Consider the following 25,092-nt stretch of genomic DNA (forward strand, 5'->3'; position numbering starts at 1 on the left):
GCTTCCTAGGCCTACCTATATCGAGATAGGACTAGGATAGGTTGATAGGACTACCTATATCGAGAGAAAAATAGATAGCGGAATTCTGAACTATTTGAACTAATAGAATTATAGTGTCTCGCATGTATTGTAAATTGTAGGTAACTACAAACATCTGAACAGATTTGGATGGAGCTATTAGTCACACAGATAGGTACTCTATAATCTGGAAAAATACATTGGATATTTTTTTTTCTTAAACTTATCCCCAAAGGGCAAAAACCGGCCGCGAGTCGGACTCGCGCCCCAAGGGATCCATAGTATCGTTGCATTTTTTTTCTTAAGATCGACACATGCCATGCATGACTTTTCTTATAGATTTTTCTGTAATTTATGGCCTCTATGGGTTATAAACTATTTAGTATTTTTATTTTATTTTAGGCCTAGTAATTTCGAAAACAAGGATGGAATATAAAATGTTCGCCTTTTTCATCTCAGCCAAGTAAAGAAGAAGGCGGAAATCATGCGGCTATCAGAAAATAAACAATAGCGTAGCTCATAAATATAGTAATGATGATTCATTTTCAAACCAAACTGTGGTGTCTGAACACTAGATTTAACTGTCTCCCCAAGTTTCCACATTCTGCCAAAAAATACAATTTCATAAGCTTAGTAGGTATATTTCGGAACAGACTACAACTTTCTAATCCCTTTACTTTCGCTAACCTCAAGGGCGGCGCGAAACTATTACCCTCCTATAAAGATACACGGTTACTGCGAGCCCGGTTTCGTGTTATCTTATTTGAAATTCAGATTGGGCTCCAGGTGAGGACACGATTGGGCTGAACTTCCTGTACGGTTTAGATTTACCAGGCTCAATCGAATTGGGCTTGTCGACGGAACTTGTATACGCGTAGTTGGTAAACTGGCTTATGAAATTCGTACAACTCCTTTGTGTGATGGTGATATCGTATTCTGGTGTCTAGTGTTTGTGAAACGGTTTTTATTGTCTGGCGTGAACATTACCTGTACACGATTAGTTTTTGCGTGATGATGCGCCATTAGTGCGATTTAGATATCTTTGGTATGTGAATGTGAAGTTTATGGTGAAAAGAAAAGTTTCACAATATTTACTTAAATATATATTTCAATACTGATCATAAGATATAGCCTATAAAACATGAGTGATAATTTAGTTTTTCATAGAAGAAACAACGGCTTCTCATCAAATTAAACTTAAGTACACGTTACCTACTATAATAAATTGAAAACGATTTATTATAGTAGGTAACGTGTCTGATAGGTAGGTAATAAATTAATGATATTATTTTTGACAGCGTTGTGATTGGAAAATGAAAATGAAAATGCAAGTTAGTTGAATTACCTAATTAAATAATACATTAAGTAACATGATTTTGGAGTTAAATGAAGTAATAACAATAATATTAACTCATAGTATCTCTGCCGTATACCCTATTATGCTGTTAACTACATAGTTAAATTGTTAGGGTAAAACTAGGCATCGAAGTAAGTTTATTTTACATGATTTTTATCTAAGGAATATGAACATACTTCACAACAATACAGAAAACAGAACAAGATGAGAGGGCAAGCAAACAATAAGGAACCTATTCTATTTATTTGCGGAAACCAATACAGTCGAATGAAACACAAAGCACTTTGTAGTAGAAAACTCAACTTTTCTACCTGCCGTTTTACTTGGTTTTACGCATGATGTTATTTGTAATTCGTTCGTATTCATATTACTTAATAGTTAGACTATACAAAAGACATTTCCGCTATACATTTATAGCTGTCTAAGTAGACAGCTATAAATGTATATAAGTATATACATATAGATTTTATGGTAAAAGATTTTAATTTATCTACTTGAAATAACTATGTCTAGATCCAGTTTTTAACTGGTAAGTTACAATAACAACATCAAAATCTTCACGTGTGTATGTTTAATGTATGTTGTTGTTGTTGTAACTTATTAATTTTATCTACGCACTTGGTATACTAAAGGTGAACACAGAAAATATAATATAAATTAGTTAAGTTTAGTTTAGTTTATTTATTTCATAATGATAAATTATAGTATAAATTATTCTTACGCAAATCTATATGAATTTACATTATGGTCGTCAATTAAACAGTTTATCATCAGTATGATGAAAAAATTAAAGCATTGACATTAAAATATGAAAAACTCACGTCAGATGAAGAAATTACTTAAGTCCCTTCTTCAAACATGACGTTATAAAATAATGTTTAAGTACGTATTATTTCACGATTTAACAATGCATTTTCCCGGGCAGCTGAGGAATGCCCCATAAATTATGCTCCCATAAGAACGGTTAAATTCTTTATCCGGCAAGTACAGGGAATTCCGCCACTCGACGTCTACTTCAGAGGTAATTTTTCACAACTCTATCGGTAGACGCCGCTTGAAGTGTATTTTGGTACAACGTACAAGTTTTAGCTGAAAGTGCTTCAGTTTGAAATCTATATCTATATACCTAAGCTGGAACATGACTGGTACTGCTTAGTACAGTCACTGAACTTGAAGGTTTGTCACTTTTCGATTCTATGTCATGGCATTAAAGTTCGTGACTGTACATTCTGCTCTTGCTGTAAAAACAATTATAAATTTTCCATAAAGGTCGTACAAATAGATTTCAGAATTGTAGAAAGAGTATAAAACTAAACCAAAACAAAACTTTAGAATATAGCCTAAACTATTATGCTCACAGATAACTCGTAGACGAAACCTCTAAAACAGTGCGCGTTCAAAATCGATAACCAACTTTCAGAATCCATCCACCACAAAATTAGGTAAAGTTTCTCTTTGCCGTGAAACAAAAAGCCGACCGCTCTCAGCTGTGGCTTGCCCCGCAGTGATAGAGGTATCTCGGCTGCTCCAGACCATCTGATTGATGGATCTAATCTCCGCGACTATAGAACTCGTACGGAGATAGATAACACACTGGATACTGAGGCACACATAATATTTGAGATAAAGTGATATATTAAGGTAATTTTGTATTGTTCAAGTGGTTGAATGATAACTGTAACTATCAGAATAATATAAGTGTAGAGTGGTCTTAGAGGGCTAAGATGTATATCTTGGTAATAATACTTCCATAATCGAAGTGCTTACAAAAAAGCTAATAAACAAGTACCTAATGACTAACATAATATGTAAGTGATGTAGATTTATTAAGATTAATATACTAATAATAATAATAAAAGCCGTGTTTCATTTTGGTATGTAAACTTGAACCACCGGACTGATGGTTTAAACTTTTTAGACAAACCAGCATTTAAAATGATCCACATATTTGTAAACGTCATTTTTAACAGCAAATTCAATCAGTCCAAACAAGCGGAAAATCGAACCCCAAATCATCCAATCGTAGTAAATCTCAAATTCTGAGTACGCAGCTAAGGAGCCGTCCCGTCCCGGCCAAGTCCCTGATTTAAATTGCAGATGCCCCTTGGGAACGAGCGCCGACTCCCGCGATATGCTAATCATAGTCAAGCCAAGGATTATCCCTGTTTACACTCAACAAACTCACTTAATTTCGCACCGACTAGACGTCTTTCTATATTTGTCATCCAAATGTAATTGAACGCTGCGCTGGACGACCAGAGATTCAATAAATTTCAACAGTCGACTCGTACATTGGTATCCAATCAAAATTGTGTACCCAATTCCTAAATTAAAATTTGAATTATTAAAGTAAGTGTAGATGACTAGTTTCCGAATGCTGCAGTATACACAGTAGCTGCAGTACGTCCATCGTACCTATACCTACAAGTTTAAGAAAATGTCTTTATATCACTCTATCCATTCCAGTTTACCGCACTCTTGTTAGCACTCTGATTAGCAGACATTAAACATATAAATATATTCTACTGATATTTTGAGTGGTTTTATGTTCCAGTAAACAAATACAGTAGTAGCTACCTAGCTACTAATGTATTTGTTTAGACTAGGATAACTCAGCGCTATTTTGCTGAGTCGCCTTAGTTTCTGGAATTAAACTGTGTATTCTGATTTTGGTGTTTCCTTTCTGTGTTTCTGATTCTGGCTTAGTTATTTCCTTGTCCAATGGTAGTTACCATGTTAGTTTAAAAAACATATTATGATGTATGGCAGTGAGTGCCCTAACACATTAGGATTCCAATAATATAAACAACATCACGGTTAAATGAATTATATTTCCCGCTAACACAGAATTCAAGACGTATTCTAAAGCTAGCTTTTTCATAAATTTTAATACCTATTCATTCATAAAGCTTACAAAACAACAAATAACATAAGTACAAAGCTTTGATAACTTTGAGCGTTTCTAAATAATTACGTCAGGAGAATTCTAAGGTTGTTTTGAAACTTAATTTCATTAATACATTTTAGTCACGAAGATTTGACGTTTGTCCGAATTCCCTTTAAATTCATTCTGTAGAAACTTTGCGACACCTCTAACGATGTCTTCTTCGCTTAAGAGTTCATCTATAACGGAAAACTAACTTACCGGGTTTTACTTTCTCGCCTTTTAAATTAACCACTCAATTCAGTTTTAAAGTTTTTAACAATCTTGTGGTTTTGATCAATGTTAACTTTGCTAAAACTTTTAAATCTGATCTGTAATAGTAAATTAGCGTAGGTATAGCGCATTAATTCAACGCTTAGAATGCCTGAAGACGTCGCAAGTATTCATGCTTACAGCGCTAATAACGCTTATAAGTATTATGACGTACGCTGTTAATGTGTCACTTTCATGCTTCCAGGAGCTCCAGGTAATGTTGCCCATGTTTTAGTGCGTCTTCTTTTTTTTGCCTATCTCCTTCCCATTTACTTTGGGTCAGCCGTTCTAAACATGCGTCGCCAGGCCGGTCGCTCCTGGGTCGTCTCTGGTCTTAGGTTTCCATCCTTCATATATTTTTCTTACAACTGCCATCCAGGTTGCCTGGTCTACCTAATCTATGAATAATATATAAATAGGTACTTCTAAAGCACTATAGAAATTGATGTAACTAACACGCATAGGTACACACATAACATGTATCCGATATTTTTTTACAGTGCTCGGAAGATATAATTTTTTAAAACTACTTATTAGCCTAACCGTGGCGTTAATAATGCACGCGTCTTCAAATAAATACTTATAAGGATATTTACTTTCAGTAAACATTTACCACGGTCACATTTCTAGACCAGGCAATAAGTACGGCTGAGGAGTCGTAAAGTCGACCAGAGGTGGCACTAATACGAATTTATGTCGATGGACCCGCAGAGCGCCTTGCCGATATCGACCCACCCACCTATAAATGTTTCAATTTACAAACCAATTTTATGTTAAGGATATGACACTAATGTACGAATACTATATTTTGTAACTGGGAACATGTATGGATATGCTGCGCAGTAAAATTTACTGTTGTTAGGTGACTATCCAGCATACTTAAGTTTGGATAAAACTTAGCTATTATTTACATACGAGTATTATTGATAGACGATTAACAAATTTCTTATTGATGTCAGGCACTAATAAATAATAAAACAAGAGTTAAAATGTTTTGTAATCTTCGCTTATAATAAATAAAGTGTGTATAAATTCGTCACTCAATAAATAATCTAAACGGGAGACCTTCACTTATAGGCATTGACAATCAAGTGCGTCTAAGCCCGCAGTTTAACTTATGTTATATCGAGTTTGGAGAGGAAATCTCGCAAATTTACATGAGAAAGCCCGCGGAAAGAGGGCTGCATTCCCGGGATGTCTCGGGATTCGCGTCTAACAAGGGCCGGGTATGTTTGAGGTATCCGGGACAGCTACGCGGAATACGAATTGAACGTTTGATTGAAATCGCTAAAGTATTTAGATATGTATTTCTGTTACGCGTACTCTTTTTCAATAAGATTTCAAATCAACGAGAGTTTGTGTGAAAGAGCTGCTACCGCTAAACTAGTTTCTTGATTTATCTACGCGGAAATTAAGCAAAAACTTTTTCTATTACCATACTTTGTTGGCAAACAAGATTAAGCATATACCCCCCTCGGCTGACATTAAAAGATAATACGGCGGCGCGGAGGCCCACGTTGGGCGCCAAAGTTCGCGATATGTGGCGCGCCGCACGAGTAGTAATTAACACCGCCCCACGGACCCCGCGCCCACACGTTCCTCTCCTGCCCCTGCCTCACCCTACAACACTCAGTGGGGCACAGTGGGGCACAGCGATTGAATTAAACTTCGGCACGGTTGTTGTGGTTCGGATCCGAGGTTGATTTTGCCGCTCCCGTTTTGTGCAGCTGCGATTAAACTAGCAATACTTGTTCAGCGTTTATTGGTTCTGCCATGAAGTTTTTTACTCGCATTAGTAATGGGAGCGCATTGAAAAGGCACACATTTCTATTAAAGCGAGCTCTTAGTAACAAATGCAAACGTTACACGTGATGCAACAAAAGAAGAGAGGTTTTAACTCACTACAAAGCACATGAGCTCAATGTCAACAGTGATAAAGATTTTTCCTTTCGCGCAGCGAGTCTCAAAAACAAGGAGTGCTAGATGGGGGTGGGGGCGGGGTTCCACCTAGCACAATTAGCGCGCGCGACTCAACACGACTTGAGTTTTAACAACATGCCTGGAACTCTCAGCGTCATTCACCCGAGGTGGAACAGCGTCGCATGGGACTGTTTGTATCCTAGAGACCTACTTAACATTTTACTTTCTAGTTTTAGAGAAAAATAGTTAAGTATTTTTGTTTTCTACTCTTTCTCGAAGAGAAGAGCGTTTTATTGACTGTTTAAATACTTACATGTTTATCTTGGTAGTAAATTGGACTTCATTGAAATTGAAACTGATAGTTTTTCGTCAAACCGCTCGCCCATTTTCAAGGTGCAATAAACCGAGACTAACACAAATCTCAAACAATCACAGCCAGAGCTTAATCTAGGCCATAACAACAAAACAATACAGTTCATTGATCACAGTTCCTGCAGGCCGTAATATTAAATGTACACAAGCGCATGTCTGCTCGCCAATTAACACAGCGGCAGTATCTCTCAAATTAAGCTTGTTCAGTGTGCACCGAGTGCACCGCAACGCACTAGGCGGTCAAAACTAATAACACTACTCTATTTTTTAGGATACTAGCACGTACCTACACCGTTAGCTGAAAGTTCACTACACGAAACTTTACGCTCTTCAGGCTTACCTATATTTATTTATCAATATAATATTCGTCTATGCGGCATCCAAATTTATGTTGAATTTTCGGGATATTCGATTTGATGTATGCATTCACGTTAGTATTCTCGAAAGAATATAAAAATTTTACCTTCCAATAAAATTATTATTATGTTTCCTTCCACGTCTGAGATCTTCATTGAGAGCGTAACGTCTCCGGTGACCGATAGATGCCGCTAGCGTCTATGTAGTCGCTCCGCCGCCTCGCCGTGACGTAGTTCCGCTTCCCTTTCCTGCAAACAGACGCCCGCCCCCCGCCACTCGCCGCCGCTATGTCATTGTTGAGGAGAAGTGCCGTCGGTATAAAAGTAGCCTAGTAGCCTGCCAGGAAGGCATTACTCAGATCTCAGACGTGGAAGGAAACATAATAATAATTTTATTGGAAGGTAAAATTTTTATATTATGTGTTCCGTTCCACGTCTGAGATCTTCATTGAGACCTGTTTATTATCTCCTGGTGGCGAGTCAGCGGGCGCGCAAGCGTTAGGGCTACACCTACTGTCATATAACTCAGAGAAAGAATAAATATATATACGCCTTATTGCAACCCATGAAATCACAATAACTCGTTATAATGATGCATTACAGGAAATTGAGAATTTAAACTGTAATCCCAGGTTCGAATCTGATGTTAAACTGGTTTGAGAGATTTCTCATTCGAAATCGCATCCGATCCGCAGAATCTCGGCGATAGTATCGTCTAAAGAAAGAGTCATGTTCCCAATTAACTTAAGCCAAAAAATCGCTAAGTAATTGGATAGTTTTCCAGCTAATTTAGTGATTAAGTACATCATGGATCGAAAGCAATCGTAGGCGAGGCCGGATTGGATGAGACTACTGTGTCTGAAGGAAATAAGCGCAGTGTCCCCTAACATTTTGTGTAATTCTCACAAGTTGACGTACCCAGAGTACCTACTGGGTCTATACTTTATTCCGAAGCTTCTAAGAGTCTGTCGTTATCTGGTTTAGAACCGAATTTCGGACACAAAATAATAGCGTCAAAGTTATCTGTGTAATTGCCTGGGCTACAGTGTAGTAGGGTAAGGTCATTGACCCTGCGGCCTGATGCTAACAGTAAAGGTGCGGCAGCTCTTCTATATAGGTACGTTGTAGGATTATTCAAGTTAGGGCAAGTAATTTGAATAAGATTTCTCGCGTCCCAAGCTGGTGGTTTGGGAGGCGCGGGTCTCGCTATTAATGACGATGGAAGAAGGCATAGTGTCCGATAGTGGTTCACATACAGCACTTGTTACAGGCTTCTGAACAAGTATCATTCTGAGAGCTAACATGGAGAATAGAAATAGATGTCTGAGATAGCTTGCTACTTCACTGGGTATTAGAGGTACCTGGCAGTCGATCTCATTTTTGATGCACCATGAAGATCATTTCTACATTGTGGGCGTACAGCGACCTCGACAAGGGGACGATCTAGGGAGTGCTCCTCGGTACTGGTTTTCTAGACAACCAGTACCGGAACCGGAAATACCCGGTTATCGCCGGCTCGGTGTTGGAGCGTCCTATCTGACAGGAGCTACGCCTCGATTCTTAAGGTCGTTGACTTGTAAGGGATGGTGGTCTGACGTTGTGTTCACTAGGACCGCCAGTAAATTGCAAGCTTACCACAGCTGCGAGAAAGCTCTCCTCATCACGCCGTCACAGTAAACAGACTAGCCTGGGAGGTGGAGATATCCATGCCAAGTCGTATCACCGGCAGCTGCCAAACGCGTCGTGGTAGCACTTCAAAGAGTCGATTAAGACATACCGTGGTACAGTGCGAGGGCTCTCGAAAGCGGAGAGGCCGACCGACAAGGTGTGCCTATCAGGCGAAGATAGTCTCGGCGGCTTCTGGGCGCAGCTGCCACTCGATGGGACGCAGTGACTTTTTGATAAACCGTCGCCTTTGGGGGTTATACCGACCTGGTAAGTAGCAAGGAACCAGCGCGAACTATAGACGATCTGCTGGCATCAGCAGTTTTTTCGACAACCGTAGTAACGGTTGTATGTTTGTAGTACACTCCTGTCGTCAGCGCTGCAGGTGCGGCCCGTTAACGATTACTCTCCACTTGAAGGGCCTCACTTCGTACATTGTCTACCATTATTAACGGACTACAGGTATAAGGTGAGGACTACGACGGTGCAATCTCAATAAACTAACGTTTGCGAATTTGAGACTGAACAGGAGGCATCGAGTATAGTTTCTGTGAGAAACTCGGCAGCAAGGCAGGTCTGTATGTTGAGAAAACGAAAAACCTTCAGTCAAACTTGTATAGGAGCATGGTAGCATGCTTTTAAGGAAATCGCACTGATGAAATCAAGTCTAAAATCGATTTTGGCGCTTTGCTTAACAAAACTGTTTCGATAAAGTCGAAGACAGACAGATGGAAACTGCTGGAGTCCTCCTGGCCCCTTTCTCTTGGCACCGGAAACACAAGCTCGTTCAGGCGCAGCGGGTTTATTTGTCCCATTTTGTTTATTAGGGGCTTGGCGAACGAGTTCGTCTTTGTAAGACGGAACTTAAGCTGGAGAGCGCGGGCAAGCAGAGAGATAATTATGTGAACACTGCAAACCTTTTCAATGCCTTCAGCCTCGGTTTTGAGCGGAGCACACGGGACCTTGTCTGCAGTCGCCTTGGTGACGGAGGAATCCTTAACCGAAAGCAAGAGTTTAGCGGTCTGCTCGTGCTGTTGCACCATAGCTATAGGCGACTGCGTACCTCAATGGGGCCATGTGGACAGGGAAAACTGGTACCGTGGTACACGTGGCGCCGGACGGCGGCGGCGTGGCGCCCGGCCGGCGTCGGCTTGGCGGGCTGCATCGACGCGGCCGCTGGCGATATCATTGGGAACGGCAACAGGTAAGTTTTCTTACGAACAGAACATGGGTGCCATTGCAAAGGACGACAGCGTCGTACTTGCAGCATCGACGTAATTGCCGGCGCTATCATGGCAACCGCCGCCGCTCGGAAGGTGCCGTGCGTGAGGTGGGCGACGCCATCGTGGCGGCAGCCACCGCCAGCTCGGGAGGCGCCGGCGCGTGACGCGAGAGGCGCCATCGTGGCGGCAGCCATCGCCAGCTCGGGAGGCGCCGGCGCGTGACGCGAGAGGCGCCATCGTGGCGGCAGCCATCGCCAGCTCGGGAGGCGCCGGCGCGTGACGCGAGAAGCGCCGTCGTGGCGGCAGCCACCGCCAGCTCAGGAGGCGTCGGCGCGTGACGCGAGAGGCGCCATCGTGGCGGCAGCCACCGACATCTCGGGAGGCGCCGGCGCGTGACGCGAGAGGCGCCATCGTGGCGGCAGCCACCAACAGCTTCGGGTGGCGCCGGCGCGCGACGCGAGAGGCGCCATCGTGGCGGCAGCCACCGACAGCTTGGGAGGCGCCGGCGCGTGACGCGAGAGGCGCCATCGTGGCGGCAGCCACCGCCAGTTCGGGTGGCGCCGGCGTGCGACGCGAGAGGCGCCATCGTGGCGGCAGCCACCGCTAGCTCGGGAGGCGCCGGCGCGTGATGCGAGAGGTGCCATCGTGGCGGCCAGCTCGGGAGGCGCCGGTGCGTGAGGCGAGAGGTGCCATGGTGGCGGCCAGCTCGAGAGGCGCCGGTGCGCGAGGCGGGCGGCACCCTTGTGGCGGCCCGCCACCGGCCCGCAGGTGCGTGAGGCGAGAGGCGCCATCGTGGCGGCCGGCTCGGGTGGCACCGGAGCGTGAGGTGGGCGGCGCCATCGTGGCGGCCAGCTCGAGAGGCGCCGACGCGTGAGGCGGGTGCCGCCATCGTGGCGGCCCGCCACTGTTTCGCTGGTGCGTGAGGCGCCATGGTGGCGGCCAGCTCAAGAGGCGCCGATGCGTGAGGTGGGCGGCGCCAATCGTGGCTACAGCCACCGCCAGCTCGGGAGGCACCGGTGCGTGACGCGCCATCGCGCCGATGCGCGTGATGGACGTTGCCGGCTCAGGAGGCGTCGATGCGCGTGGCGGGCAGCGCCACCGTAGCGTCTTTCGCCGGCACAGGAGGGAAGGCGTGCGCGTGGCGACTGGCGCCACCATGGTGGCGTAGTTGCACGCAACATCACGGCGACACTGTTGCCCGACGCCTTGATAGACGGCAACCGGCGCGGCGAACGGCCCCGCCGCTGTACTCGTAGTGTTTCCACAGAGTGGCTTCCACGTAACTTACTTTTCTTCCACTTTGAGCAGTCGAGATGCAGTAGCGTGCTCCCCGTGGTCCGGTCCGCCTTCACCTTGGCGCCAGGACGGGACCGAGAGGTCCGCGATCCACCCGCGCCGCGACCGCAGCAACAGGAGCGGGCGCGTGACGTCTCTCGGAGTCCCGCGGACCGGAAGCGCCTGCGCCGCGACACTTCGGGCGCCGGCCCGCAGCGTCGCGGCGTCTCGGAGTCACCTCGGACGACAAGAGAAAGTCGACGGCGCCGACGCGGCGAACGACACGAACTGTCGCGTCGAAAACTAACAACACGAGGTAATACTCCCGGGCTCCGAGCACGAGCACCGACCTCGGCCGACACCTGCGGTAATCGGACGAGAACCGGGGCTTTAGCGTCCAAGTAGGCATTCACAATGCGCTTCCGAACGCCAAATACAGCTAGAATATCATTAAACTGCCTTACCAGATGGTTTGAGACAATCCAAACCTATCCTATTGCAGCGCGGCCCTGACACCCCACCGCGCCGGGCCGCCCGCTCCCCGCGGCAGGCACGATGACGCACGTTCCTCTCCGATGCGGAGCGACTTACGTTACCACGCGTTGTAACAAACGACACTTGAAACCACTTGTTGACGCACTTCCTACTTCACTCTCGAAAATGCGAGTTAACGGTAACGATTTTAGCAGCATGGCATGTAAAAGATAATTTAGCAAGAAAAAAGTGGGTAGAATCGAAAAGCACCGTTGGAAGATCGATCCCGAGACCGCCAAAAGACTAGTAGTGGCGATCTCTGGCTATATCTCGCTATTTAATCGAACAAACTTTGGATCGGAAATTTTTAAAGCACCATGCTGCAAAAATGTTCGCAAAAAAATTTGCGGACCATCGGTCAGGACGGTCGACGAAACAATGACATAGCGGCGGCGAGTGGCGGGGGGCGGGCGTCTGTTTGCAGGAAAGGGAAGCGGAACTACGTCACGGCGAGGCGGCGGAGCGACTACATAGACGCTAGCGGCATCTATCGGTCACCGGAGACGTTACGCTCTCAATGAAGATCTCAGACGTGGAACGGAACACATAATAACAAATATCATGTTAAAAAAACATGAAAAGTGTAAATAAAACAAATATATCGAAAAAACTCCTATACATATACAGACGCTAAGGGTTTGTGAATTCTAGTACGGAGCTCTAAATATAAATAGATAGGTGCAACCGCACAGTTCTTCAACAGAGTGTGCCTACCCTCTCCTTCGGTTAACTCGCGCGGAAACTTTTACATTTTTACGACGACTGCAGAACTCGACCTTAATTTTCTTAAGACGACACCTCCGTGCTGATAAGGCGTCGCGTCATTACGCTAATAGTGTACAAAGAACAGGGATGTCATGGGAGGAAACAGCGAGCTTTCCGCCAAGATGCGTTCCTCGAGAAATTGTGCTGCAGAATGAATAATAATGTACTAACTATTTCGGTTTCTAACAATACACATTCGGGTAAACGATATCGATGAAAAATGAAACCGGCCAAGTTAGAATAAGGCTTATTGTATTTATTTAGACACCGCTTCTTAAACAATGAATTTAGTCCATAATATAATAGTAATGCGTTTAATAAAATAATAAATTCATGAATTGTTAACTGCAATGTAAATTTGATGAAGTATTTAGTTATTCAGTAAAATACTACTTTACTCTTGTGTGTGAGCAAGCAGATAAAGCCTTTGAAGAAAACAGACTTTTCAGGCTTAATAAAAGGCAACGTACGGAGCAAAGTTTGAAAGAATTTTCTTAAAGCTTTATGTGAAACTCATGTAGGTACTTACTTACAACGGATAAAACTTGACAATTCTTCCAATTAGTACCCAGCAACGCAGTCTTTTAATTTTATTGTACGTCTGAGAAAATGCGAGCTTTGTTTAATATTAATTTTATTTGACTTGCACAGAATTAATTGAACGTAATAGCTCGTTCATAGTTATATTTAAAAGATACTTATATTTTTCTTAATCCGAAGGTTGTTAGCGAGATATCGCTACCAAGTCGCCATAAAACGCCAGGAGTGTCTTCAAGCAGTGTCAAACGCGTGTAGCCTTCATTACTCGGCACTCGTGCGCGAGCCGGGGTCTCAGGCCCACTCGAGACTCCTTTATAAGCCGGCTAGTGACGCCGCGCCCACATGACTCGCTGGTACTCGCTCATTGCAGCCTTTTGACTCTTACGCATGAACATATGCCTGAAACTCATTACAGTTCTAGTTGTTTTAATGTGCTCTCCACACGAGGCAGATGATTACGAGAGGAAAATTATTCAAGGGCAGTTACGCAGAAAGTTGAAGGCTTTGACGCTAAACACCGCTGCGTAAATGAGATCCAGTTCCGTTTTGTTTACCTATTCGATGCAGGCGGCCTAGCCAAGATGACAATCGCTATCGCTTCGCTATCGAATCGCTTTGTCTCTCTATCACTCTTCCATATTAGTGCGACAGGGACAGTTGCGTTTCGATCGCTACGGAGCGTTAGCGATTGGTACTTTGGCTACGCGGCCAGTTTCGTTTACAACTCTATTTACGCTTCTATGTCTGAGCGATTCAATAGGAAGTTCCGATGTTTGAAGCTATACTCACGCTCAGCCGGTATGAATATTGCATTATACTGTTACACAAGCTGGGAACGATAACGAGTTTTCCGAAGATCTAACTAGCTACCTATATTCCGAGATCCACTATTGAGGCATTCAAATGGCTAGTTTAGCATACAATATTTGAAGAGAGGAAATGTTCGTGCGCCATTCCGTTTCCTCTATAGATTTAGAACATTGCGCTTCTAGATGGTTTGTTTTCTCATTGTAATGCTCAGAAATTCAGATACAGTATTGGTTGAAGTAGGTACCTAATTTATGTAAAAATAAAATGTATATACAACATGTAAAATAAAAGTAAAATTGTGAAGGAGACTAGAAATGACAGATTAATGAAGAAGCTATGCCGAGACACGGACATTACTTAGTATACATAAATATCCTTACCTGTAAATATATAACAGTTAGTTAGCAAAAGATCTTTCAGGTATTTTTAATACTTGAAATGGAAGTAAATAGTTGTGCGAAACAGGAAGTAAGTAAGTTCTACAGGGCGCATCGGCTATCAATATTCTATAATCAAATTAAGCGATTTTGTCATTATGCGGGGTTTTGGGCACACGCCGTATGAATCGGCCTCGGCCCTCGGGCCGTCTTACGATATACCACTTTATTTAACTACTAAATCGAACCACTAGGGAATCAGGAAACTAACTTATTCATGAGTAGGAGAATACTACCCTCTAAATTACAGCGGTCGCCGTGAATCGGGAAGGTAGCCTATTCGTACCAGGCTCGGAATATCGTGCCGCCATATGTTACATAATTTGAGGGATCCACGAGGGGTACTCCTTAGAGTCAGTAAGGGGTTTCTGGTAAGGATATTTCCTAGGAATTTACGAGGTAAGTTTACATGCCCAGTTTGTTTCGAATAAAGTAGTACTTTTTGTTGTGGCACAGTGACTTCCCTATATCTTCACGGAGAGAAAAAATATTGTTCTAAAAGACGGGATTATCAAACTTTATTAATTTTTAATTTTTTTCAAGTAAGTTTTATTAATTTCATAGTACAGGAAATACAAAACGGTTTTACTTAATCGTGAAATTAATATTCTTTACTCGGAATAACAGATTTGTATAAATTCTATAAAACTTTCCTTCAGTTTATAAATGGTGTACTAGTTACAGTACGTAAAGATTACTAGATAATACAAATGGGATTTATTAAAATCGGTGGCTACAAATGAGTATTAATAATTATAAGTCAATTCTGATTTCTATACTTGGTAATTTTGTAATAACAAGTCCCTTTCTTATTCTTATGAGTTTTATTCTTATTTCCGTAAATAGTAAATAGCTTTATATAGATATTAGTAAAGTGTACTAATAACAAGATTCCTAAACGCACTAGCCGCCCCTCCCCCCGCACGCGTACTCCGTATCCATCTTTGACTCGTCCATTTTGCTTGTAACCTCATCGGCGAACGGAGCTCATCGGAGAAATTATGTTTGGTGCATGTGGTGTGTCGTTGAATGGAACTATGACTAAGTCTAGTTTTAACTACGTTGAACATATAACAAAGAAACCTGTAAAATTGGGCCAGCGACTTGTAAGTAACCATAATTGAAATTTACAGATGCACCCATACCTGATCCTGATCCAATCCATTCAAGCGTGATTGGAGCGTGCCACGCAAATTTAGATCACGTAAGAAGTGATCGTTCCTTACGGGATCTAAATATGTCTGGTTTCGATATCGTTTGGATCGCTTGGATCAGGCTCAGGTGCGGACGCATCTGTACATTGCAATTATGGTTACTTGAAATCAAATCGCAGCTTACTTAATCCCATGAATTATTCTATATATTTGTAATTTCTAGTAAAAATATTACTGAAAATAAGAGTGCTGATTTATTGTTTCCAAGCAAACTATTGTGAATTTTAGTCACGGGATTAGTAAAACCGAGAAACAAAACACTAGATAAAACTTCTCAGCTTTATAAATTCCATTACTTTTATTTGTAATTTCTAGTAAAGTTTACTTGTTTTTAGTAAACAGTACCTATTGTTGTTCCAAAAAGGACAATTTTTCGGTGTTAGTAAATACAATTAGTAAAACTGGTTCATAACCGTTAGTATAATCTGCTTGTCATGGGATTCACTAAAATTTAACTAATGATTAATATTTTTTACTTGATTCTACAAAATTTTTCTCTCCGTGTTGGCTTATTTCTACTAACATTTTAATAAATACTGACCAAAAATAGAAATGCTGACTTATAGCATTATATATAATATACCTATCGATCCCCACATATGTAAGTTTTTACAACTCAGAGTACTTCCAATAGCGTATAAAAAAAAGCGGCCAAGTGCGAGTCGGACTCGCCCATGAAGGGTTCCGTATTTAGGCGATTTATGACGTATAAAAAAAAACTTCTTACTAGATCTCGTTCAAACCAATTTTCGGTGGAAGTTTACATCGTAATGTACATCATATATTTTTTTTAGTTTTATCATTCTCTTATTTTAGAAGTTACAGGGGGGGGGACACACATTTTACCACTTTGGAAGTGTCTCTCGCGCAAACTATTCAGTTTAGAAAAAAATTATATTAGAAACCTTAATATCATTTTTGAAGACCTATCCATAGATACCCCACACGTATGGGTTGGATGAAAAAAAAATTTTTGAGTTTCAGTTCGAAGTATGAGGAACCCCAAAAATTTATTGTTTTTTTTCTATTTTTGTATGAAAATCTTAATGCGGTTCACAGAATACATCTACTTACCAAGTTTCAACAGTATAGTTCTTATAGTTTCGGAGAAAAGTGGCTGTGACATACGGACGGACAGACAGACGGACAGACGGACAGACAGACAGACAGACATGACGAATCTATAAGGGTTCCGTTTTTTGCCATTTGGCTACGGAACCCTAATAAAAACGTAACAATAAATACAAATTAGATCTATAAAAAGAAAAGGTCGCCGCAAAATAACGCCAGCCACTATTAGTAACGCTACAACAAAATTATACCGTAGTAAAGGAAAATAGACCAGAAACATTCCCGTCCCGTTACTGGGGTCGAACGATCTCTCGGAAACTTAATAATGTATTTAACAGTTTCATTACAGTTTATTTATTCGTGACAATCGAATTGGAAACCTTTAGTTAAAAAGTATTTGCAGTGAGGTTAGTTGAAACAAACACCGCCAGTCGAAGTTTCAAAATATCTTTACGATCATTTCCTAGCTAACACTTCAAAGGTAGGTCATTAAATGTCGAGGGACGACGGCGATATAAATCCGGAATACCTAAGCGTGCACCACGTGCGAATGCCACCTGGCTACTGTCAACATGAACTGCCAATTTGAATTCCGAGTCACCTAATTGGTCGACAGCTCGCTCCAAATATAAATATTTAAGGTCGGAAACGGAAAACGCGTAACGAGGTGAGCGGGGCGGGGAAAAGGGGGAAGGCTGTTACAATCAACGTAATATCCAATATGTTGATTGAATTTTGTTTGCACTCAATTAAGCACGATATCGCACTTCACCTCAAATGTCAATCAACGCGTTAAGTATTTAAGTTTATAATATGAAACTATTTTTCACGAAATTCCTCTTTCCTATAACAATATTCATGGCTTAAAGTTTAAACTATTAGTTTTGCTATAATTGAAACAATACAAACGGTGAAAATGTAACCACTTCATGTGTTTTCGATATAAGAGCGCAATGCATGGCTGCAAAGTGTTTAAATTAGGTATTTACCTAGCGAAAATATTAGCAAAAATAAATATATATATATATATCACTATATAGTATAAAACACAGTAGCTTTCCGCTGTCTGTCTGTCTGTATGTATGCTTAGATTTTTAAAAATACGTAATGTATTTTGATTCGGTTTTTAATAGATAGAGTGAGTGATCCAAGAGAAAAGTTTATGTATAATTTGTTAACCCGTGCGACGCCGGGGCGGGTCGCTAGTATAATATTAGCTTGGTTTAATTTATGAAGTATTTGATTTAAATATGCTTTGTTAAGCTAGAGAAATAACAGGGCGAGAGGTTTACAAACAGTGCTATGCAAGATATCTGTCTGCGGCCGGATTTATCCCGGGACAAATTGCAACGCCCCCGCCGACGCCGTCCTTTGTGCAAATGAGACACGTAACAATGTCGAAAATTGTTTCGCTAAATTAATACATTTGCATGGTGCTGGTGTTAATTGAAAACGATCTCGGGCAGCTCTTGTTTGCGTTCCTAAAATCGCTAATTATTTGAAAATTAATTGTAAAAGGCAATTGAATTTCCAAATATACATTTTAATAGGTTGGTAAACTCAGTTTTGCAAATTCAATATGGATGCTCAAACTTATTTATGTTGGTATTTCCAAAAATCGTCACCAAAATTACGTTGGTATTATATCTGCTACCTGTTGATTTGGGGAATTTGTATAATAAAACGAGACATTGTGTTATAATACCCCCAAACAATAATAGCAAACAATTTATAAACAGTACAATCAGACCGAGCACCAGCTAAGAGCATTGGATCCAAAGACAACACTGTCTCGAGTCACGACAAGACAACTTGACAAAATTTATCCCTTCAACTCGGTTTGTTTAAACGTTAATTATCGTTTTATTTATGTTAGGAATATTCTAATTTACCCTGAGTTAATACCCGGCCGTGTTGCGCAGACGAGACAAGACGGGCCCCGTCCCGCCATCTGACAGGTGTCTTACGCGCCGCCGGATTTGTCCCGAGATAAATTGCCGAGCGCCGCACTCGGTCGAGTATGGAGCCGCGTGTCAGCTGGCGTTTAGTGCTTTCTCGCGAATATTTCGCAATTAATTTACGTTATCTGGAAATATTACCACTATGGTGGTCTGACCAAAATAGTTATTTTCGATACAAGTGCGAAAAAGAGGAAATTCGAAACCAGTGGCGACAAATTTAAACACGACCGAAGGGAGTGTTTTAAATCGACACGAGTTGCGAATTACCTATTCGCACGTGTATCGAACAACGTTTTACAGTACATATGGCGCTTTAAAGTTTCGACATCGCACGAAAAGTGCTATTTTACACACTAGTGCGGAAAAGTAGCCCCATATGTACTGTAATAGTTATTTTCGATACAAGTGCGAAAAAGAGGAAATTCGAAACGAGTGGCGATAAATTAAAACACGACCGAAGGGAGTGTTTTAAATCGACACGAGTTGCGAATTACCTATTCGCACGTGTATCGTACAACGTTTTACAGTACATATGGCACTTTAAAGTTTCGACATACGCACGAAAAGTGCTATTTTACGCACTAGTGCGGAAAAGTAGCCCCATATGTACTGTAAAGGTTTTTTTTGTACCTGCATATCGCAGAATGATGGTCAGTTGTTCGTCTTTAATAAATACATTAGCATAATTCGAAATTAATTTTAGCAACACATACATTTCTACTCCTAGCCGTTATATAAAGAAAATCGCGGCTTTAACTTTTTGAATATCTTAAACAGACAGTTCACAGGTGGCATTATCATTTTGCACAAAAATATAAATTATACTGAGCAACTAATTTAGCTACGTTTGAACTTTGCGTTCAGTAAAATAACTCTTTACGAATACTTTGATTAAAAATACCTGGAGTACGCGGACGTTCGTGATTAAAATGATTGATGACGCTAATAAATTACCTTAATTACCCAGAAATGACTGTACACGACTTCGGCAGAACTTTGAAAAGGGGCACGTGATTTAACACACACGCAAAAGAAACAAGAAAACCGCTGAGTTGTAAATTGAAACATCAGCGGTTAAGTAAATTAAGTTAGATGTCAAAATATAAAGCAAAGCAAGTTGTTCAAGAATATTTTTCGGAGACACGGTCATAATTTATGAAAAACACTTCCTTTCGCCATTTACACCCCCGCTATATAGATGGGTAAGCGCAACCCATTGCCCTCCCTTTCCTTTGTTTAAATATGCATCGCGCCGTCTCAACTCGGGGCACTTGTTTGAATATTTAAAGTAGTAACTTGTATCGAGTCACAGATCCGTTCGGTTCGTGCACTAAATTCCGCGTCTTGTCCAAATTGTCCGCGTCTCCCCTCGCGTTCTTTTGTTTTCATCTGTACTTTTGCGGCTACACCAATTTATTGGGTATAAATTTCACTTGACTATTGATTGGTCCGTTTTCAGATTCTAAATATTCTAATAGGTACATCATTTAGCTTCTAATTGGCTTACATAGTGAATTGTGCGTGCTAAGTAGTTTTATATAATGCGTGTTACGACAACCAAACAAGACATCCAATTAAATGTTTTCTGTACCTAATTGTTTTTTTTACTGTTATATTCATGTATTCGGCATTGGATGAAATTGAGTATTCAGAAACTATATAAACTCTATTAAAGATCTATAGGTTAGCACAAACACAGCCCCAAGCCCCGGGAATAACGTAGTCGAACAATAATTCCTAAATGAATATATTCACATATGAGTAATATTATGCGGCTATTAATTAATTAGGTATGTAGAAGTAACTTTAATTTTAACGCCACGTTTTAAGCTGAATAAGCCACAAATAATTCGAACACATTGTAAACTTTATTTAATTACCACAAACATATTTCAAACATATAATCAATGTTAATTAAGAACAAAAATTATCAGAATGCCGCCGATAATTAAATGATATCATAAATTACTTCTGGCGCGCAATCGGCAAATATTAAATTTGCATTATAAAAATATCACATCACGTTAATATTATTATGAATATTTGAATACGACCAGTGAATGGTATACATACTTCTATTAAGAGCGGGGTATCTAGAACAGTTTGTACACATAATTATTATTAGACAGCAATTTGACTTTTAATTGATACCAATTTCCATCAAATAGTGCATTTACTTACGCTAAGAGATAAAATCACTTAAGTCCGATTTGTGGAAAAGGTGTGATTTTTTCGACAGTATTTTTTTTTAATGTATGACAATTCTAAGGGGGAAATTCCGAAGGGCTGGTGTAGGCAACGGCGCGACTCTTCAGCCTGGAAACATCGGGTTTCTTGAAGCCTAGGACGCCTTCAAGGATCAGAAGTCAAACTGGTCTATTAATCACGCATACGACACTGTTGTTAAGACTCTGCACTATATTAAACTTCGGTAAAGGGTAAGGTGCTTGTGTATTAAATTATGATTTATCAATTGTTTAGTCATTCACATCATCATGGTGAATTCAGTTATACATAAGAATGTAAAAGGTAAATGATTATTCGCCTTTTACATAACTGAAATCACCATTAGTACAAAAGAAACGATAACGACTTGCTACGGTGGACGAGCTACGTTTCAAGTTTCAATGTAGCCTTCTACGAAATACTTGCCGTAGCAAATTTATTCCTTACCACGCATACACGCAATAGCGATTATAACTAAGTGGCGTTCGAAGTTTAAAAATACGATCTTGATTTATTATTCGCAGTATATTTTAATAAATAGTGCAAGCGAGTAATATTAAACCATATCAGATATTAAAAGTTCGAAGCTGTACGTCTCTATAGTCCGACTCGTAAGTTCAAAGTCCCAACTGGAAGAAAGCATACAACTTGGCATACAGGAAATAAAATAGAAGGAGAAGCCACTTTTAGTCAAATGGCTATTTCCCACTTTTGTGTCCCTTTGTGCATTTTTTCCATTTTTATAAGAAAAACGATTGAAGTTATAATGATTGATAAAGTCGCATGGTCAGTTTTTCTTGTCAGACAATTAAGTAAGACATTTTTTACGGATTTTTAAATTAAATTTACAATAAAAAATCCACATAAAAGTAGTGTTGAGTCGCTCACTCGTGAGGCACCTCATTTGTACCACTCATTTTGTTAATTTGTCGCAGTACTTCGTACCGCAAAAATGTCTTACTTCACTCCTCTATTCATTTTACTTGATTCTAAAATTATCTTTCTCCTAAAAGTTCTATTCTTAACCTCCAGAATTGCACTCCAATTAAATGTTACTATTTATTTATTTATAAAGGAAGTGATGAATACATAAATATGTATATACATTAAATATTTTTGTCGCCGTTGGAATTAATGGAATAGTCGACGCTGAAAATATGCTAGTACCTCACCTCATTTGAAGTAAGACATTGTAACACCTCATTTTAGTTAATGAGGTACTCATACAAACTCATTTTAAATTGATGTCCTACCCATCACTACATAAAAGCCTTAAGTTCTTTAATTACCTATAATACATATCATATTTATTTATTTTCATTTGGTATCTATTGTTTCGCGCATAATTACGATAACACAGGATGGATACTCTTCCACAAAAGGGGGGACTGTTTTTTATTTCCTCTCGCGTATGAAATCCGAGCGCTTATTAAAAATGCCAGTTAATGATGCGATATGTATGCCCGGGAATTTTCACAGAACGGTATTTTGTATTATAAATGGGAGGATTATTGAAAACCCTCAACATTTTAATCGTCCGACAGAAAACAAAAAATGGTTATTATTCTCAAATTACGAGAAAATAATACGAGTAGCGTAAAAAAGCTTTGAAAAAGAGAATTTATATTTACATTGTAACATAGGATTAGGACTGTTCGTGTCATCCCAAGAGTTCATGAAATGTTTAAAATTCAATGACATAATAAGTGACTGCACTGACTGCAAATTATTAGGGCTCGCTAGTAATTTTACCACATTCACAAAATTTTTGTTTGAGTTTCCAAACACAATGCAAAAACAAGTGTATGAATATTTAGAGTTATTTTTAAGCACGGAATTAAATGTATTCTTTTAAGTTTCTTCGTCACAAATGCTTTCACACAAAAATCTGCAAAAACTTTCACACAAAACTGGTCAAATTAGTTTGAAAATTAAGAGATTCCAATTTCTACTAATTTTTATGGTACCTAACTAAGTAATTTCTAATTTATTTAACGGAGGCTAACGTGTGAGGGAATTTTCCATTTCATTTATTTTAACGACCAGAGGGAACGCCCGGGTTCCAGTTCCCCATTTAATGGAACGAATTACTATTTAACAACTCACGTTAAGTTCAAGCCAAGCTGTATAAGTCATTCTTCAGTGAACTTATACTCGTATAACTTGGCTTTCCCTATGACGTCGCGATTTTTACAAGGCGTCACAAAAGTGATGGATTTTAATTTTGTAATATATGTAGAGGGGAATGTTAAGTAATATAAATATAAGACGATATTATTTCATAATAGGAGACTATATTATCAAAAATATACACATCTAATAAGCAAGGTATGATTTTATGGTTAAACTATATGGTTTAATACTTAGGACCGACACGCGATTGAAATTCAGCGAAATGAACTAGCGGACCATTTGTCTTATGAAAGGAAAGACCTTAAGTAAAATAATTATTTGAAATAAATCTCCGGAAGATGGGCAGCAAGCGAGTATTTCACTCGCTTAATTATTCAAAGCAAACTACAGCAAAGTCTGCTAGTTCTGTCGTAAAACGCGCTAAAGACTCCGGAGGCAGCGCGAAATACGGGCGCGGTTAAAAGTTCCTTAATACCGCCATACATTAGACAACTAAAAGACAGCTGTTGTCAACCATTAGACACTTCAGTACATTAAATAAGGTAATGCAATGTACTCAGCGAGTCGAGGCAGAGTTGCACCGTGGAGGGAGATGCAATCTGCATACATTAGCCTAACGTACCTATCTTAGTTTTGACACCTGCTCGCCGCGCGGGATGGATGGCACAAACATGTCACAGGTGTGGCGGGCTGGAATGTCCATATGTGTCCTAGTTTCAGCGGCGCATACGACCTCATACAATTCCTCTACAACACTTCTCACGACTTGTACCAAGTTGGACATGTCGCCGCTGCGCTGCGGCGTGATATTTATTTTCTGAGCTACTAGGGAGCAGTGAACGCACTGCTAGGGAGATCCTATGCGGACGATTTTAAATAAGTTTAGGAATGACAGTTTCTGACGTAAGTTCTGGAGGAATATGGTGAATTATTTGTTGGCAGCATCATGTTAATAATGCAGTTTATTGATTTTTTTTCTGGGAATTCCACGTAAAAACAAGATCTCAACGAAGTTACTTTCCTGCTAAAGAGATACATAAATACCTTATTAAATAAAGAATAAAATACAGTTAGTATCTGACTAAATAGAAAACCTCTTAATGCCTACATTAAATACAAAACTGAATAATCGAGTCAAGTTAATGCAGCCAAAGAGCCAGGGTTGTCAAGCCGGAACACATTTTAATAATGCACCCGCTCGTTTAGTATGAAAATTAGCATTCGAGCGGGGGCGGGCATGCGCGACCGCTTTATTATTGATAGCGACGACGGCAACCCTCACTATGCTCGGATTAATCTATTAAAAACGTAAACCTGTTGTAAGTTAGCTTGAATCTATGTAAATAAATTTAATGTTACATGGGACGATATTGTAGCACCCTGGTTAATACAGAATATATTGCGTTTATTTAATATTAATGCCTACGCATTTAAAATTTTAATACTTAGACGACATATTGAGGCCTAAACTTTTAAACAGTAGTTATAACACATTAAGGGAATCTTAAAATGTAATCTTTAAATATATGTGTAATTTATTTTTATTATGACCAAAATTACCCACTAATATGTTACAGTATGTTTATCCAAATCCAAACACTTAACAGTCTGTTAAGCAACCGCCGTGTCAGCCAACAAATTGTACAGATTAAAGTTTTGACAGTTCGTAATGCGCTGATAACACTGTAATGGAGTGTTCAGACTGTTTTGTAACTCGGAATTAGATTAAATTGTGCCCCCGGGACTTACAAACTAACTTAGAGTCAGTACAATAGCACAATCAGTTATATTACCACGCTCCAGGTAAATATGAAACAGACAGAAAGATGACCGGACGTAGCGAAACTATAAGGGTTTTTGGTGGTCGGAGCCCTAAAAACAGGTAACTAGTTTGACTCGTAAAGAAAAAATGAGTAGCTTAATTGCTAGCCTGATTTAAGATCATCCCTATATCAAAAGTTTTTAATTAGTTTTACCAAAATAACCCGAATAGATATTATAATAAGAAAAAAAGATACA

General features: G+C 40.3%; 1 protein-coding gene across 1 annotated transcript in view; it reads right to left on the reverse strand.

The window, feature by feature from the left end:
- LOC134651680 (protein couch potato) overlaps positions 1-25,092 on the reverse strand; it is a 236,548-nt gene that overhangs the window by 19,171 nt on the left and 192,285 nt on the right. The window lies entirely within an intron of this gene.

Source organism: Cydia amplana, chromosome 10, assembly GCF_948474715.1.
Source record: "Cydia amplana chromosome 10, ilCydAmpl1.1, whole genome shotgun sequence".
Classification (NCBI taxonomy): Eukaryota; Metazoa; Arthropoda; class Insecta; order Lepidoptera; family Tortricidae; genus Cydia; species Cydia amplana.